Below are 16,808 nucleotides of genomic sequence, written 5' to 3' on the forward strand. Positions count from 1 at the left end.
TAAAACAAGCCTAAACCAATTTCCATCCTCTAGGAATTTTCAGAACCATTAACATATCAATTTATGTAGTGAATTTCCAAAAGGTGTTGTATAAAATAGGTGATTTTTCTAATCTAAACAGAACAGAGTAGTTTTGTTAGGTAATAACCAATTTGGGAAATAATTATATAGATTTCGTTGTAGGGTAAATGTGTATGTCTACTTGATTTTTGTTGTTAAAAACAAGTCTTTGGAATGCCTGATTCAGATATGGGATTGCATAATTTGTGTAATACACCTAGCTTTCTTGGGTCACGTTCATCTGTTTTGAAGTAGAGCACCGAAAATTTTCCAAAATAAATGTTCTTGGGATTTAGTATATGTAAAAGAAAGTTTGTATTTCATACAGAAATCTGTAAGCCCATAAAGAGATATGTAAAGTTCTTGAGTAGTTATATATAATTTGGATTGCTGAACATTAAGTCTATTGGATTTTAAAACAAGAACTTCAAAGGTAAAATATAATTCTCACTAATGAAAAGCACATGTGGTATGGCTAAATCCCCCAGCCCCCACCCCCATAAGCAACAGTCAGGGCAGGCCTGATGTATGATCAGAGTACACGGCCACCTGTGAACTGAAGTTTGAAGGACCTGATCTACCTAGCTGCCTTCCAAATCATGCTTACTTCCATCAGTGGAATAAGGTTGAGTGTCACCAGAAGAGTTAATATGTATAGTGTTGACTGTGAAAGATGGCACATCAAGTTATTACTGCCTATTAACCTAGAAGTTAGTATAGGTTTATTATCATTATTGTTGCATGCCACGGCACTAATATTTAATAATAATAGGTACCATTTCACTCAACCACATAAGCCAGTTGTTTTATATGATGGTGACAGTAGGTAACATTTTTGACCACTTAGTGTGCTACACATAATGCTAAGTTTTTTACTTACATTATTACATTTAATTATTTCAATACCTTCTTGAAGTCAATTTCACTTTTATATCCATTTTATAGATGATGATGCTTAAGGCTTTGAAAACTTAAGTGTTTTACTCAAGAGGTATAGTAAGTGGCTGAGATGGTCTTTAAAATGATCTTTATATGATCTGTGAGCCTGCATTCTTGAAGCTCTATGCTTTAAGAATAATTATAATTCCCCAGTTTGGATAGATGCTGAAGTATTCGTATGGACCTTAATCATGGAAACAACTGATGCTCATAAAAGTCTACATACTTTGTCCAGGGTCTTGAGGGAACAGATACATAGTTTCACTGCAAGAAAATAAAAATAAATTATGTAAAACTACCTATGCCAGCAGTAGCACCAAATATGAGATTCAGGGCAAGAAGAACATATAGTTTGGCAACACGGAGATGAGGTGAAGGGAGAGAACAAAAAATAAAGTAGGATAAACCCCAAAGACCAAATTGGCCTTTGCAACAATTCCTTTTCAGACTTTAAGGAAACACTCTGGCTATTAAATCTTACTTAATGTTTTCTATGTAATTTATAAACTGTCTAAAAAATAAAATGGGTTTGAATAAAAAATAATGTTTTCATTCCTAAAAGCATTAGGAAATAGACCACTTGAGGTCAGGGTAACACCAAAAAGAATTTCCCAGCACTAAAACAAACCACATTGCAAACTCTTCCTAAGTGCTTAGCAACGTTCTGAAATGGCTCCATTTATGTGAGGCTTGAGAAAGGGAAGAGGCCTCTTGTGAACTTTTCAACCACAGAGAGGAGTGTTCTCTAAAAAGATATATTCAGAGTGCTATAACAAGTGCTACATATAAGTTGGTGAATCGCCTTATTTAAAAACAAGTGCCAATAAAAGATATTCTTCCTGTTGACAATAAAAATAATTCAATTTTCAGAAATTAAGTTTCTGCAAGTCATAATAACTGTTTTGTGTTTAATGTTCTTTATGTTCTGTAGCTATTTTTGATTTCTTATATCTGTTTTTAATTACTATCTCATTGAAGATCTCATGATTGTTTTTGCAACATCTTTTTGAATGACTGAGTAATGTAGATAGATATTAATAAAAAACTGACATTGAGTGATATCTGACACACTGCTGCTAAGAGGATCTGGAATATAGAAAATAAGAATTTGTCATGGTGGTTGTTTGATTTCAAATATTTCCTTTCTAGCAAACTTCCCCAGGAGAAAATATTGATTCCCACTTTCACAGCCCAAATAGAGGTGAGATTACAAATAATCCTTGATGTATTACAACTACAAAGGTTAATATTCCATTTTTTTTATCCTGCTAAGTACTAATCACTTTAGAAAGCACTCTGTGAGACACCTATTATTATTATCCCATTGATAGATAAGGAAACTAAATTTTAGAGAGGTTAAGTAATTCATCCAAAGTCACACAGTTAGTCAGTGGTAGAGCCAGGATTTAAATTCTGGCAATTTAACTTCAATTCCAACAGTCAACAGTTGTAATGTTATGGTCTAGATGGTCTCCTGTGGAAAGAGCATTGTTGGAAACCCAGTTCTGACACTGCCATGACCTTCGTTTCTCTGTGTCTTGGATTCCCCATCTGAATAACGAGGAAATCTCTAACTGAGCCCTGAGATCTATCAGATGCCTAACGTTCTATGACTGTCTCTAATTGTTAAAGCAAAACCTTAGAGAAATGACTACTTGTGCAGTATCCAAAATGGATTATATTATAAATGGAAAAACTAGAGAAAAAGAATGGTTATTTATAAAAGGGGAAATTAAAATCATACGTATTAATAACTCATGAAATACAGTGAATTCATTTAGTGTTCTGGTGCATATGAAAAAATCGCTTTTACAGATGCCTTTGGCGATTGCATTCCTAGACCTTGGACCTTAAACCTGGAAAACATTTTTTGTTTGTTTGTATGTTTTATGTATTTGAATTTAAACAGCTGGTATAGAGTGCTCTTTTTCTTATATTCCTAAGTATGGTAAGTTAGAAAAATTTTGCCAAGGACCCTTCAATTCCCTTTGTCTAAAATATGCTTGTCTGACTTTCTTGGGTGTGACCAAAGGTCTTTAGTCTTATTTTCAAGTGAAGTTGAAGGTCCTATTTTCAAGTGAACTTTTCCCTTTGTAACTCCATCTTCCATTTTTATTAACCAGTCAAGCATGTTTTACTTTACACTGTGATAAGAGGATCAGAAACAGCTTCCCCACATCTAAGGCGATCTTAATCAATTGCAAGGAATACATGAGTGGCATAGTGTGGAAGCTTCCTGCCTAGAGGAAGAAGAGAGCTCCTCTGGATTATTACTTTTGATTCCACTGATAAAGGAAGAAAATTAGGTAACCTTGAAAATGAGTACTTTTGCCTGTGAACCATTTTGAAGGGACATGAGGTAAATTGTTACCCCCCTGTCGACCCTCAACTAACCTTTCACTTTTAACATATGTTTTTTGAAGTGCCGGCCATGTTGATTTGCATGGCTGTTTGGGTACAAGTTTCAGAGAAATCTGCTGCCCCCAAGTCTTTCATCACTTTTTTGAACTTTGAGTATAAACATTAAAATGCCCTTATGGCTCACAGAAGACTGGATGACTGGCATTGACTAAGAGATATTCTTTAGTAACACACCCTTAGTAACCCCAAGGTGTGTTACTTAGCCCCTCACTCAGCAACCTAACTATGAGGTCTAGTTACCCAGGATGGAAAATAACTACTATAAGCTCATTGTGCTTGCAGGGATGAAGTGGTGATTGTATCATAGAATCTCTGGAATATCCTGAATTTTTCTTTGTGGCCCACTGGGTTCTGAGGCATTTTCCAGGTTATTTCAGTGTGAATCAAGCTACCGTATCCTAATACTTCTGTCTCTCAATGTCAAAGGATGTGATCAATAAAAGAAGAAATATATAGTTAATGTGATAAGATACTGACAAAGCAAAAAAAGAAAGCAAAGAAAGTATTAAGTGTTTGCTTTTTTGGCAAAGGCTGTTTCACTGTAGTGTAATCTAAAGGAATAAATATGCAAAAGGCTGTTTCGCTATAGTGTAATCTAAAAGAATAAATATGCAGTTAATCATAAGTACACATAATATGGTCCTCAAAGGAAGAGAAATGCAAGGGTTAAACACATTAAATTATCTTTCTTTCTCCTTTGGTGCCTGTTAAATAACTTTAACTCTTTCTTTTATTGTCCTTAATACCAATGCTCCCACCTCTGAAAAACCCACCACTTTTTTTTCTTTCTTTCTTTCTTTTTTTTTTTTCTAGAAGGAATAAGGTCAAATTAATGGAATGAAAATATGAAAATCAGTTCTCACTAATGTCCAGGGTAGAGGCTGGCAACGTTCCAGAAATGCTTTTCCAAAATACTTGTTTCAAGTTTTCATTGTGGCGGAGGGAGGGAGAGAGGGGATTTTGGAACACTGAGAACCCCTGGGGATTATTGCTGGCTCAGACACCTCATTACAGAACTTTAGAGGCAAAGTGACAGGAGAGCCTTGGAGGCCAGGGAGATCCTGGAGAAAGACTTCATGAAAGTAGGAGTGTAGAAAAATAAATAAATAAATAAAGTAGAAAAATAATGTCTTTCATTTGTGATATTAGTAGTGATAATCCTATTAATTAAATATGCTGATAGGTTTAACAAACTCAGTGCTGTGTGAAATGTATATATTTTTTGCTCCTCTCTGAATTTCTAATGGGTAGCCATACATTACCCAATAAATTGCATATAGCAAATACTCAATAAAAATCTGCTGAATTAATTTAAGTTAAATGTCATCTATAGGCAACGTTGTTATTTATCACATCCGAATATCTACTTTGTGTCGAGCCCTGTGCTAAGTATTGCAAAGGATAATGGAATACATTTTTGAGACATAGATCCTGCCATCAAGGGGTTTATAGTTTAACTATGATCATAACAAAAGTTTGAAAGCCAGTCTGATGTGATGTCAGTTGCCGTAAGTTGACCTTGAGTGCATGAAAAAAATAAATCGTGCCACGTCCAAAGCATTTTATATTGAACTGTCTTTCTTTCTTTTCTTTTCTATTTTTCTTTTTCTTTTTCTTTTTTTTTTTTTTTTTTTGAGACGGAGTTTCGCTCTTGTCACCCAGGCTGGAGTGCAATGGCTTGATCTTCGCCCACTGCAACCTCAGCCTCCTGGGTTCAAGTGATTCTCCTGCCACAGCCTCCCGAGTAGCTGGAATTGCAGGCGCCTGCCACCACACCCAGTTAATTTTTGTATTTTTAGTAGAGACGGGGTTTTGCCATGTTGGCAAGGCTTTTCTCAAACTCCTGGCCTCAAGTTATATTGAACTTTCAATTGGGAGGATAGATAACCTTCAGCCTTTTAAAAAACTCATGTAGCTACGAAGAAATTGAAGTTTCACTATTTTATGAATATATGTATATCAATACCTTTTATAATAATTCTCTCAAGACCCTAATTATTTTACTATACAATAGCAGCTATTTAAAAATATTTCTCAATGTAACATGTATGTACACATATATATGTGTACGTATATTTGTGTGTGATTGTATGTGTGCAAGTTAAACACATGTGGAGGGAAGGAGAGTAAGAGTGAACTTGTACCGAACATACGTTTCATGAGTTAATGAATAACATTAGTTTGAGGAAAAAGCTGTTTCTAAATATTTCATGGAAACCAACATAAATAGGAAAATTTCTCCGCATTGGAATAAAAATGTCATCTATTCACCATGTCTGCACGGATTACTGCAACTCTGCCTTTATCTATCACGATCCGTAACCTATCTCCAAAAAGAGTGTACAGCTGACGTCGGATTGAGTCACTTCTCTGCTTAAATCTCTTCAGTGTCTTCAGTTGCTTTAGATCAAAGTCAAAACCCAGTATCATGGTTAACAATGCCTACCGTAATCTGGCATTTGCTAACCTCTCCAGCCTTTCTTGCTGGATGCTCCAGTCCAGTGGCTGAATGTTGTTCCATTCCTGGATGCCCTATACCCTTTGTTTGATCTTTTAAGTTTTCCTATCTCTTACCTTTGCCAAGAAAAAATCTTCTCTCGCTCTTTCTAATGGCCTTCCTTTCCTTTGGTTCTAACTTAAAAGTCACTTATTTCTGACACTTTGCTGACATTGACTTAGTTGGTCTGCTCAGTGCTTTCTTAGTACCTTCTTTTTCCTGGGTTATAACAATTGTCATACTTTTTATGATTGTTACTGTAAGTATGTCTCCTCACTACACTGGCATCCTCCATGAACATAGGGATAATGTCTATTTTGTTCACAGCATGTGAAACATAGAATAAATGCAATATTTATAGAATTCATTCATTCATTCAAGAAGTATATATTCATTGATGCTAAGCAGTGTTCTAGGTACTTGGAATAAAGCATGAACAATACAGACAAAATTATCTGGTCCCATGGGTTTATATTCTAAAGAAATAAGGGGAATCATAGTTTGTTAGAAATGACAAATGCTAAATCAAAAAAACAAAAAGGGAGGGGCAGGTAGGAAATTGCTGTGGTGAAAGGGGGTTATACTTATAATTGAGATGGATTAAGAAGGGCCTTATTGAAAAGGTGACTTGAAGGAGCTGCAATAGAGTCAAGGGGATATGGGGCAGAAGAGCCCTGCAGGCAGAGATACAGAGGTAAGGCCCTGAGGCAGGATTGTCCCTATTGTGTGAAAGGGAAAATGTTAAGAGATCAGACAGGTAATGGGAACCAGATCACTAAGATACTTGCCAGCTATTCAATTATCCTATTTCTTCTTAAAGTTTCATCTGCTAATTTTAGTATTTATTCATGGCTCTTGCCTACACTAATAATTACTATAGTGTGTTCTAATGGTGATTTTCCATTTCCTTTATTTTTTCTATATTATTTGAAATTCTCCTGTAAAGAAGATTTTCCTTTTCTCCCATTTATTTATTTGTCCATTCAACCATTTATTTATACCCATGTGTCCTCATAGATATTTGTTTTTATTACTTGGGTTATAATTCAATGCCCTAATTATTTATTGCATTTGTCAAATTGTTTCAGATTTTGCTATTGGGAAATTCTTTCTGATTGGCTCCTGCCTCCTTTTGATATGCTCTGGTCTTGTTTTTATTGAGCCCTTCCTTACTCTCAGGCACTACAAGATGCTCCAGGATCATCTTGTATGTTCCCTGCCCCAGTCATGTATATTAACCTATGTATACACACATATCTATATCCAATTATGTCTGTCTGTTTGTATGTCTGTCTGTATATAAATACATACATTCAGGTAATATCTGTGATTCTAGTCCAGCACCACAGAGTTTAATTCTAGTTTTCTGTCTTGCTTATTTATGACTTCTTTCTCTTACAGCAAGAAACCTAGCTCCCATTATCTATAATTTATTGACTCATTTGTTCAACCTAGTATGCAGGCAAAGTAGTTTGAGGATTGTTGATCTGTACCCAGGATCTTGGCTTTAATGTAAGAGAAGGAATATTTCTGTTTTATGATCATCTTTAGAATTATTCTCTGGTACATGCTGGACATTAGTCTATTGTTGATAATACTAATAAATAATGGAATCAGTCAATACAACTCACATTTTATCATGTTGTGCAATAGTTAGACATCAGGAAGCTCTGACTGGTGTCCTTCATGTCAGTTTAATAGCAAAGAATGTAAGCCTTGCGTCAAAGAAATGGCTTGAAAATGTTGCCACGTAAACGTAAGAAATGAGTATCTTACAGCATACATGTTGGTACTCGAGTGGAGACATCTCTGCCCAATTTCATATCACTAGAGTGGCTGAACCATAGATGTATTGACTGTTGTGCTAATTTACCTTATGATTAAGTGTTTGTCACTGCTCCATTATTTTGCATGCATTGATACAGATTATTTTCAGATATTTTGCAAAATGGAAGAAAACCTGAAGTTAAGGTAGTTAATTTAAGACATTTAAATTAAGACAGTTTAAACAATTAACTTTTAGTAGTAATTCTCTCTCTGTCTCTCTTCCTCTTTGACACATAGTTTCGCTCTGTTGCCCAGTCCGGGCTGGAATGCAGTAGCACAATTACAGCTCACTGCAGCCTTGAACCCCTGGGCTTGAGACATCCTTTCACCTCAGTCTCCTGAGTAGCTGGGACTACAGGCACACACCACCATGCACAGCTACTGTTTAAATTGTTTGAAGAGATGGGGTCTCCCTGTGTTGCTCAGGCTGGTCTTGAATTCCTGGGCTCAAGTGATCCTCATATCTCAAACTCCCAAAGTGCAGGGATTACAGGTGTGAGCCACAGTGCCCAACCCCATTTCGTCTTTTTAAGGTAAATGAGTTCTGCACATTTTAAGAGATGTGAAAGATAACAAAGCAGTTAGTATTCCATACCTGAACTGCTCAGTTGAAATTTAGGTGTGCTAACATGAACTCTACCAGTTCAAAAGCAAGAAGAGCTGAGCTGTTTGTAAATTAGTCTGTATCTTTTCAGTGCTGTCTAAAGCTACATAAATATTGTCCTTTGAAAAGTGTTTCAAACGATGTAAAACTTGATATTTTACCTGGTTATGCAATAGATTAGCTCACAAAATAGAAAATAGTATTTGAAAATAATGACATTATAATTTAATGACATGTCAAGTGAATCATTTCATCAAAATAATAAAGAGAAAGGTAAAAAAAATGCTTCTGAAAATCAGTTATGAACACAGTAGAATGCTTTAGGGTACTGTGCTGAACAAATAGAAGTAATACAGAAGCGATTCAACAGGAGCGAAATGGCTTGGTAAATACTATTCACTAGCTGGTTCAAATGACAGTTATCGTTCATTGTTTGTCATTGTAAACTGAAAGAAAGCAGGAACAAGATAAAATAGCTGACCTCAGTTTATTTTAATTAACATTTTTGTATGGTTCATTTTTGTCCAAGACATACATGTGCATTTTCAGTGCACAAATGCAACAACAATTTTAAAATGCTTAATGTGTAGAATCTGTATCACCAGAGACTTAACTAAACAGACATAAATAAGCTGAAATTTTTCCTACAATCAAAGAGAGCATTTTAGTGTATGAGTTATGTTGCCTGTAAGCCTAAGTTTGCTTGTTCTTTCTCCCTTGCCACAAACAGGACTTACAGAAGTCTCACCTTCCTCTTTCCTCAGTAGCTCCTATTTTCCTCCAGGGACCCATACTCACATTCTTCCTTCCTCCCTCCCTTTCTCCACCCCCTCTCTCTCTTCCTTTCCTCCATTTTATAAAATCTTGCCTTTCTTTTAGACTTTGGCTTTTTCTGCCACTGACTTGACATCATTCCTTCTGTATTTACTTAACACTAATAATTCCATTAAAACTCATTATCCTATTTCTCCCTTTGCCTTCCTCTCCTCTTTTTCAGAGTTATTGCAGGTTAAAGAGAACAGTCTGATCATAAAGTGTGTTAACACAGTTACTTCTGTCACTTATGTTTGTCACTGTGTCCTCTCTTCTCTTGTGCGAAGGGTATACACAGGCACACTGGTTCTTTACACACACAAACAAGTGTGATTGTTTTGTCTATGCCAGTCAAGTCAATCACAGGGTAAGCCCTTCTTTTTTCCTTCTGACTTGACTGATTGAGTCAGTCAAAGCATCAAACTGGTTTATGTGACTAGACAGCATCACTCTGTGTCTTGTTTGTTATGACATGCCATGGTTCCCTGACTTTTTTGTAAATTTTAAGTTACGACATTTTCTTTGAAATCTGCTGCTACTGTTTCTGGAGAAATATATCTGTGAAGTCTCCAGCTTTTCAACTCCCTCGTTGGAAGTCATCACTCTCTTGAATGCTTCCCCTACACTTTGATCATACCCCCATTACTTCATGCATTTTACTTAGCTGAACATGCAAATGTTCCCTCTTCTAGATTATACGTTCTTCAAAGAGTAATTTTTTGTATCTTCAGTATTTTCTAAATTTTCTTTTATTTAATGGGTGTCCAGGTACATATTCTATAAATCAGTGAATGATTGCACTGTAATTTTTAAAAGTAAAATTTTGAGTTAATTCTAAGCAAAGAGATTATAAATCTCATGATGGCAAAAAATATGAAACCTGATTTCAAAGGAAAATCACTACTACACTGTTAGTTCTTCTATTATATCAATATTATACTTAACAAAAATTGGGAAATAGTTCATCTTTGTCTATTCTCCTCCCTAACTTTATAGATTCATAGGGAAAAAATAGAAGAATTCTTGTGCTAATTTATGGAAAGATTTTTTTAAACATTAAATTAAAGGCAATATATGTTTTCCATAGGCAAGTATGCTTTGAAGCTTTTACTTAGATTTAAGTTTATGTAACTTTTAATTGGTAACATGTGCTCTGGGGATGTCTATGTGTATGAATGTATACACAGTATACCTACAGAAGTAGATATAAAAATGATTCGAATCCCCCTTATCTGTTTATAGGTTTCCACTTTACAGCTTCTAAAATTTACTAAATTCATCTAAGTACTATACCTTTTTGACAAATAAAAACCATCTACAAAATAATGTATTTATGCATCTGTCTCTCAATATCACATCTACACATTTACAGGCAGAGGAAAGAAGAGAACAAGAAAAAAGAAGAGAATAAGGGGAGAGAAATATGTATGTGAGTAAATTCATTTCTAGAGTAGCATGTTTGTGTTTGTGCCTCTGGCAGTGGATCCATGAACACTGGAATATATGAGTAACCGCATCTATATCTTTATAACTCATTCTCTATGTATTCATATCATCTGTTGATTAAAAAATATTTTTACTTATATATGTTCTAATTTTACAAATTATCATTTTTTAAAATGTTACCAAAAATAACATCTATTTAAAATTAGAATGCTAGTAATAATGATACAAATTACATAGATAATACAAGGTTTGAATTTTAGAGTTACAAATGTGGGTGTACTAACCAAAATGTAAATATGAGGAACTTTTTTCATTGCTAGTGCATTATAAAAATTATTATTCATGGCTGTCTAAGACAGAGAATGAGGTATCAAATTGGGATGAGTATTTGATTATTTGACCAACCTAAGTTTTTATTCTTAGAACAGATTGGTCAATTTGCTTCCATAATTTAAACTGCCTAATTTTTTAAAATTTTCTTGCATAAAACATTTATTTAGTGTAATTATGTTTTTTAGTAACCTGGTTTTATATGTGAAAACAATAACCTTAAACATGATTTGAAAAGCATAAAGAAACAAACATTTTTCCCAAACAAGATATCTGAAAGTTCAAAATAATTCAGATTTTTAAGAAAACTGGCTTGTCCAAGGGGTGATCTTCATGTCTCCTTTTAATTTTAAATTCTTATTAAGCTTTTTTCTTTTGTTAGTAGCTCTAAGCTATACTTGCTTATAAAGAACATCACCTAAAACTTTAGTGTCATCTGGCTAGATTTTAAAAAGTTGTGATTCCTAAATATATATAATCAAACAGCAAAATATTTGTTTCTGTGCTATGGTCAGTTGATTTATTGACCATATAAATATGGACATTTCAGTTTCAATAAATTAACTAGAAACTGTCAACATTGCGTATAGCATGTGGAAAGCTTTTGTTGTAAAGCACATAGAAGAAAGAATGTCTATTTAAACTGAAATATTTAGCCATTAGCCTGAAACATATTCATTGCCATAATTTTTATTCTGATAGCTTTTAAAATGCGAAATAGTAGATAGCATAAAAGTAAATCATCTTATATTTGTTTTCTGGGATTTTTTTAAGGCCAGAGAAGGTAATCTTAGTCTTAGGTTCATATTGGTGAATAACTTTTTAGCCATTTTTTTAAAAAACAAAAACCATTTCTAAAAACTTCAGGCAAATAAGTAACTCTTTGATAATAATTGGCCAATAAATTGGGTTAATTAACAGTTTTTTAAATTGAATTTGATAATCTTCAAGCTTGTTTGTCAAAATAAAGATGGATTTAATTATAAGAAATTGTCCGCAGACTGTGTCCTGTAATATTTATGAACTAACTATATATCAGCTTTTCTGAGTCTAATTTTCTCAGTCTAATTGTTGACTGTACACTCATTGTTTCTTCTGCGCCATTTACATATATAAATAGACACACTTACAGGGGCAGAAGAGAAAATATTAAATTTTTATTTCAACTTTTTAGTATTACTGGTGTGAAAAGGACACCGAAGAAAAGAATGAAACTGCATTCATTAAAAATGGGGATTAGGAATTTAAAAAATTATCTTCTTTAAAAATTAATCAGATAATGCACACTGTTCAAATTTAGCATTAAGGCCATGATGAACACATAGACATATGCAGTTTTTATTTGCATGAATGCTGTACGTGTAGCATTCTAATGCTTAATCACTCTGCTTCTCAGAAGTGACTTCTCTTACTACCTTGTGGTCTCCATTGAATTTTTCCCCTCTATATTCTCTCTTTCTCTCTTCCTGCATCCCCTTTCTTCTTCTTTCAAGGAGGGGGATTGGATAACAATGTTTTATATAAAATGAGTGAGGTACATAATATAGAAGGAAAAAGTGAAAAGGTGAAGGGACGATAGGAGAGACAATTGCCTTAGGACACTGAAGGATAAGGCAAGTCTGCAGTGCATGATGTGCTATACATTTCTGTTTCATTTCCTCTGTCATTTTTTCCTTTCTTTAAGATCACTTGATTATATGTAGGTATGAAGTATAGGAGGACTCAGATTATTTCAAAGTACACACTTAGTTCAGAAATTTATCCATGAGTAGAGAATTTAGTATTTGGAAGATTAAAAGAAAGTCCAACTTGAAGAACATGACGGTGCTAATTAATACATGATCATCTAATCAATTATTATATCCAGCTGATTTGTCTACTTTCCTCCTTTTACAGGTCTCACTTATGAATATAGTGTAATCTGTTTCAATTGTTGTGTTTGGTATATTAATGGTGTGGGTATTTAGTTCAAGGCTTTCCACTACATAAACACTCTACAACCTGTAAAGGCATTTTTGTTCTAAAAATATGTTCGTAATTTAGTTGTTTGGAACTTAATAGACCTTGTTTCTCCAAGAGTTCACAATGTTAATAATGGTAGCTAAGATCTCAGTATAATTCCACAGAGGTGCGTTTAGCCTAACTCTGTATACTGGTTTGTCCCTTAGCACATATAAGAGACATTCCCCAAGAAAGAAATATATGCTTAACTTCGCAATCCCCGCCCCGCTCACCCCCAGCATAGGTGAAGCAGTTTTATTCCACTGTGTTCTGTAAGATGTATCCTTTCTCTCTTTTTCTCTCTGCTTACTTTCATCTTTATCTCTCCTCTTCCTCCAAAGATCACAGTTAGGTAACACCGACCAGCACTGGCCAGCACGTGAAAAGAACCTTCTCAATAATACAGAGTGATACCGTTTTATATCTGCCCGATTTCATTAGGCAGAGAGTGTCTGTCTAAAGTACCAAGGTGGCAAGGCACTAAGGCTGCTTCATTCTGCAAGTGACAGATTTTATTTCGTGATGGAGATTCTAATTTTTCCTTGGGTTTTTTCAGGCAGCTGGTTGTTGTCTGTGTTACATCAAATAAGAAGGTATTTAGATTGTACCTGGCTTTACAGAAAGACATTTTATTATATGTTGACAACAAACTTCAATATGCTGCTAAACTCTTGAGGAAATGTATACTGAGTCTACTCATAGGTTTATATATTAATGAAGGATTGGATTATAAATGACTATTCTTAGACTTTTTTTTAAGTCAACATTCTAGAACTAAAACCATTTTCATCCTTTCCTGATGAATTTTATAATACTTGCAGAGGAATGATTCTCTGCTTCACGTCTCTGAGTTTCACTCAATTGTTTCCTCAATTTAGGTTTGGATATAATCTGTGTGCATTTAATATCACATCTCTAGATCTGGTCAAGGTTTCCCCTTAAATCTAAAGGAAATAGTTGAAAGGAAAAAGGCAGAATAAAATATCTTAGGAAGACTTAGACTTGGTCTGGCTATGTTTAGATTTCTTCCAAATTTTGGCTCAGTTTTAAGCTTTATTGGCAGTCTCATTCAGAACTGTGGCTTTATCCTCTTTTTTTCATTTGGCTAATATGATTTGTTAAAACATTCTCTGTTTATTTCTTCTTGCTTAACATTTTTCCACACGGCAGGCATAATGAATTTTTGTTTATGATGGGCCGTGCTGCCTGAATTATGGTATGGAATCTGGGTTTGGTTTCTTTGGAAAGATATTTTATTGCAATTTCAGGGGATTTATGTAGCTTCTGGTGTTCAATCTTAGACATGAGTTTCTCTGAAACTCGTTGCTTTAGGAGGAGTTATTTCTAAGGAAAACTAGGCAGCATCTGGTAGTAAAAAACCACCACAATTTATTATAAATAGATTTACCAGATTTCTTGGTATAAGCATTATCATGTTCCCTACCAAATTATCTTTGTATCTGAATTATGCACAATTAAAGAGTGAAATGCATCTTTTTAACTCAAGATCCTCAAAGCTCATTAAAGTGCCACATGCACTGGGGTTTGTTGATGCTGATCAGCCACAGACAACACATGTTAAAATATACTCTTCCCCAAAAGAGCTAAGGAGATCATGTTTCCCTGTACAAGGAATACTGATATGGGCTACATTCTGAATTGAAAGTACCTGGTTTGTAGCTAAGGAAATAATTCTACCCCTTGATCCTTTTTGTCAATTCAAATTGCATAAATTTCTAAAGAAACCAAACGGCAATTTCTAGGTTAATGTGAAAAGTTACCACCATATCATATAAACTGACTTGACTTAGAGCATTCTGAGAGAAGAATATTCATGAAATTAATCCACATATTCATTTATTTTTGAAATGCATACTGTATTTTAATGAACATATTTTTAATGTACTTTATGCATCAATTATTGTAGCACTTTTCTTGAGATTAAAAAACGGAGACAAACCCCCCAAAGCCTTTGTGTTAAATTATTTTTAGTTCATTTACTTGTGAGATGACCATCCAAATACCAGATTTCCCACAGATTAAAGAGCACAGAATTTGAAGCTAGGCTGATCCTATTTGGAATCCCAGTTCTATCTCTAAGTTACCTAACCTATGTTAAGGCTCAGTCTCCTCGTCTATAAAATAAATGAATGCAAAACTTGAAAAGTTGTTATGCTGTCATACAGAGTAAGTGATGTAGTAAATGCAAAATGTCTTATATTATCTGTGGCAGATATTATATGTTCAATAAATGATAGCTGGTATTACTTGTATTGTTATGCATTCAGTGGTAATGGATATTTCCAGAGAGACATTTCGAAGTAAAAAATTGTCATCTGTGATGCTATTGAAAATATATTTAATGAATGGCAGTCAACATATGGATCAGCAGCATAGAAACGACATTTTGAAATAGAATTGGATCCTTTTTTAAATTTTGGAATAAACAACTCAGGATCAAAGAACTTGAGAAGAATTTCAGTGGGGAAATGAAAAGTGGCCAAAGCTTTGAAAAATAAGCTCCGGCCGGGCGCGGTGGCTCATGCCTGTAATCCCAGGACTTTGGGAGGCCGAGGCGGGTGGATCACGAGGTCAGGAGATCGAGACCACCCTGGCTAACACGGTGAAACCCCGTCTGTACTAAAAATACAAAAAATTAGCTGGGCGTGGTGGTGGGCGCCTGTAGTCCCAGTTGCTCGGGAGGCTGAGGCAGGAGAATGGCATGAACCCGTGAGGCGGAGGTTGCAGTGAGCCGAGATCGCGCCACTGCACTCCAGCCTGGGTGACAGCAAGACTCCGTCTCAAAAAAAAAAAGAAAGAAAGAAAGAAAGAAAGAAAAATAAGCTCCATGATAAACAGAATGAAAGTAATGTTACTAGGTATTTTTTGTTTCCTTAAGTCTAGAGTTTCTGCATAGTTCCCATAATATAGTTATTAAGGGCACAGGTTCTGGGGTCAGCATGCCTGGATATGACCCACTTACTATTTCTGTGATCTTAGATGTTACTCTCCTCTTTGCTTCCATTCCCTTACCCAATATTATAAAACTAGCTTAATAATACTCCACAGAGTAAATTTTTATGCTTTCCTACTACATTAATACATATAAAGTGTTTAAAATAGTACCTACACAGAATAGGTAGTCAATAAATTTAGCTAATAGAATTATTTAGACAGAACAAGGATTTATATTCTTATCTTACTTGTAAGTACAGAATTCAAAATAGGGCTGTAAGAAATTTTCCTCATATAACTTACATTTCTGTATCTTATATAAATCTGTTTTGTCTTTGCATTTTACACGTCGATCAGCATAAAAACCAAACTAGAGATTAATGTAGTAGATCTACAGTATTTAATTTCTTATAATTTACATATTACATTTTAATAATAAAAGCAAATAAATATCAAAACATTAATGTTCTTATGATCAAGGACATTCCACTCTACCTTTAAAAAAATTTAATACCTGCTGTTTCCTGCTACATTGTATGCTATAAGTTTGACGGGTATTGACTCAAAGCATCTTTTTCATAATTCCCAAAACCAAAAACTTAGACATTGAGTTTTTTTTTTGTAATCTACTTGATAGAAAAACTCAATATGATAAAAAACAATTTGATTATAAAACATGCTCCGAAATAACATGATAATTATAGTCTTTTTTGTTAACTCAGTATAAATGCTTACATGTATATGTCAGAATGAGCTAGGTTATGCTGTAGTAACAAACAACCCTCAGATCTAGTGGCTTAGAACAACGTGTCCACTATGGTTTGACATAGTCACTCAAGAAGCTGGGTTGATAGACTGCCCGTCACAAATGCTGCTGGCTGTCATGTCAGAGGAGTAGAGAAAGCTCTGGATGAT

Source organism: Pan troglodytes, chromosome 10 (assembly GCF_028858775.2).
Source record: "Pan troglodytes isolate AG18354 chromosome 10, NHGRI_mPanTro3-v2.0_pri, whole genome shotgun sequence".
Taxonomy (NCBI): Eukaryota; Metazoa; Chordata; class Mammalia; order Primates; family Hominidae; genus Pan; species Pan troglodytes.